Source organism: Dama dama, unplaced genomic scaffold (genome assembly GCF_033118175.1).
Source record: "Dama dama isolate Ldn47 unplaced genomic scaffold, ASM3311817v1 ptg000093l, whole genome shotgun sequence".
In the NCBI taxonomy this organism is placed as follows: Eukaryota; Metazoa; Chordata; class Mammalia; order Artiodactyla; family Cervidae; genus Dama; species Dama dama.
In genome coordinates, this window is record NW_026870908.1 from 3,427,923 (window position 1) to 3,431,064 (window position 3,142).

A 3,142-nucleotide genomic window follows, 5' to 3' on the forward strand; every position below is an offset into this window, starting at 1 on the left:
CATGAAGAGCCTGAAAGGTGGGAAAATTCTGAAGAGATTCAAAAGCTGTGAAATACATGTGGAGCATAAAACGGTCTCAAAAATAGGAGGAGCATGAAGCGGTGTTCGAAAACATGAAGAGCCTGAAAAGGTGAGAAAAATATGAAGAGCCTCAAAACGTGTCAAAAATAGGAAGAGCATTAAACGGTCTGAAAAAATAGGAGGAGCATGAAGTGGTGTTGAAAAACATGAAGAGCCTGAAATGGTGTGAAAAATATGAAGAGCTTCAACAGGTGTGTAAAAGATGAGGAGCATTAAACGGTCGGAAAAATAGGAGGAGCATGAAATGGTGTTCAAAACATGAAGAGCCTGAAAAGGTGTGAAAAATATGAAGAGCTTCAAAGGTATCAAAAATATGAGGAGCATGAAACGGTCTGAAAAATAGGAAGAGCATGAAGTGGTTGTGAAAAACATGAAGAGCCTGAAAAGGTGTGCGAAATACGAAGAGGTTCAAAAGGTGTGAAATACATGAGGAGCATGAAACAGTCTGAAAAATAGGAGGAGCATGAAGTGGTGTTCAAAAACATGAAGAGCCTGAAAAAGTGTGAAAAATATGAAGAGCTTCAAAAAGTGTGAAAAATATGAGGAGCATAAGCGATCTGAAAAATAGGTGGAGCAGGAAGCGGTGTTCAAAAACATGAAGAGCCTGACAGGTGTGAAAAGTATGAAGAGCTTCAAAAAGTGTGAAAAATATGAAGAGCTTCAAAAAGTGTGAAAAATATGAGGAGCATGAAATGGTCTGAAAAACAGGAGAAGAATGAAGAGGTGTTTAAAAACATGAAGAGCCTGAAAAGGTGTGAAATATATGACGAACTTCAAAAGGTTTCAAAAATATGAGGAGCATGAAACGGTCTGAAACATAGGAGGAGCATGAAGCAGTGTTCAAAAACATGAAGAGCCTGAAAAGGTGTGAAGAAAATGAAGAGTTTCAAAAGTTGACATAAATATGAGGAGAATGAAACAGTCTGAAAAATATGAGGAGCATGAAACGGTGTTGAAAAAGATGAAGAGCCTGAAAAGGTGTGAAAAATATGAAGAGCTTCAAAAAGTGTCAAAAATATGAAGAGAATGAAACAGTCCGAAAAATAGGAGGAGCATGAAAAGGTGTTGAAAAACATGAAGAGGGTGAAAATATGTGTAAAATATGAAGAGCTTCAAAAGGTGTGAAAAATATGAAGAGCTTCAAAAGGTGTGAAAAATATGAAGAGCTTCAAAAGGTGTCAAATATATGAGGAGCATGAAACGGTCAAAAAAATAGGAGGAGTATGAAGCGATGTTGAAAAACATGAAGAGTCTGAAAAGGTGTGAAATATATGAAGAGCTTCAAAAGGTGTGAAATATAGGAGGAGCATGAAGCGGTGTTCAAAAACATGAAGAGCCTGAAAAGGTGTGAAATATATGAAGAGCTTCAAAAGGTGTCAAAAATAAGAGGAGCAAGAAGCGGTGTTCAGAAACATGAAGAGCTTGAAAAGGTGTGAAATATATGAAGAGCTTCAAAAAGTGTGAAATATAGGAGGAGCATGAAGCGGTGTCCAGAAACATGAAGAGCCTTAAAAGGTGTGAAATATATGAAGAGCTTCAAAAGTTGTCAAATATGAGTAGCATAAAACGGTCTCAAAATATGATGAGGATGAAGCGGTGTTGAAAAACATGTAGAGCCTGAAAAGGTGTGAAATACATGAAGAGCTTCAAAAGGTGTCAAAATATGAGTAGCATAAAACGGTCTCAAAAATATGGGGAGCATGAAGCGGTGTTGAAAATCATGAAGAGCCTGAAAAGGTGTGAATAATATGAAGATATTCAAAAGGTGTCAAACATATGAGGAGCATGAAAGTGTGTTGAAAAACATGAAGAGCCTGAAAAGGTGTGAAAAATATGAGGAGCTTCAAAAGTTGTCAAAAATATGAGGAGCATGAAACGGTCTGAAAAATAGGAGGAGCATGAAATGGTGTTCAAAACATGAAGAGCTTGAAAAGGTGTGAAAAATATTAAGAGCTTCAAAAGTATCAAAAATATGAGGAGCATGAAACGGCCTGAAAAATAGGAAGAGCATGAAGCGGTGTTGAATAACATGAAGATCTTGAAAAGGTGTGAACAATATTAGGAGCATGAAACGGTCTCAAAAATATGAGGAGCATGAAGCAGTGTTGAAAATCATGAAGAGCCTGAAAAGGTGTGAAAAATATGAAGAGATTCAAAAGGTGTCAAACATATGAGGACCATGAAACTGTGTTGAAAAACAAGAAGAGCATGAAAAGGTGTGAAAAATATGAGGAGCATGAAAAGGTCTGAAAAATAGGAGGAGCATGAAATGTTGTTGAAAAACATGAAGAGCAAGAAAAGGTGTGAAAAATATGAAGAGTTTCAAAGGTTTGAAATACATGAGGATCATGAAAAGGTTTGAAAAATAGGAGGAGCATGAAGCGGTGTTCAAAAACATGAAGAGCCTGAAAAGGCTTGAAAAATATGAAGAGCTTCAAAAGGTGTGAAATAAATGAGGAGCATGAAACGGTCTGAAAAATAGGAGGAGCATGAAGCGGTGTTCAAAAACATGAAGAGCCTGAAAAGGCTTGAAAAATATGAAGAGCTTCAAAAGGTGTGAAATAAATGAGTAGCATGAAACGGTCTCAAAAATAGTAGGAGCATGAAGCGGTGTTTAAAAACATGGAGAGCCTGAAAAGTTTTGAAAAATATGAAGAACTTCAAAAGGTGTCAAAAATATGAGGAGCATGAAACGGTCTGAAAAATAGGAGCAGCATGAAATGGTGTTGAAAAACATGAAGATCCTGAAAAGCTGTGAAAAATATGAAGAGCTTCAAAAGGTGTGAAATATATGAGGAGCATGAAACGGTCTGAAAAATCGGAGGAGCATGAAGCTGTGCTCAAAAACATGAAGATCCAGAAAAGGTGTGAAAAATATGAAGAGCTTCGAAAGGTGTGACAAATATGAGGAGCATGAAACGGTCTGAAAATTTGGAGGAGTATGAAACGTGCTGAAAAATAGGAGGAGCATGAAACTGTCAGAAAAATAGGAGGATCATGAAGCCGTGTTGAAAAACATGAAGAGCGTGAAAGGTTGTGAAAAATAGGAGGAGCTTCAAAA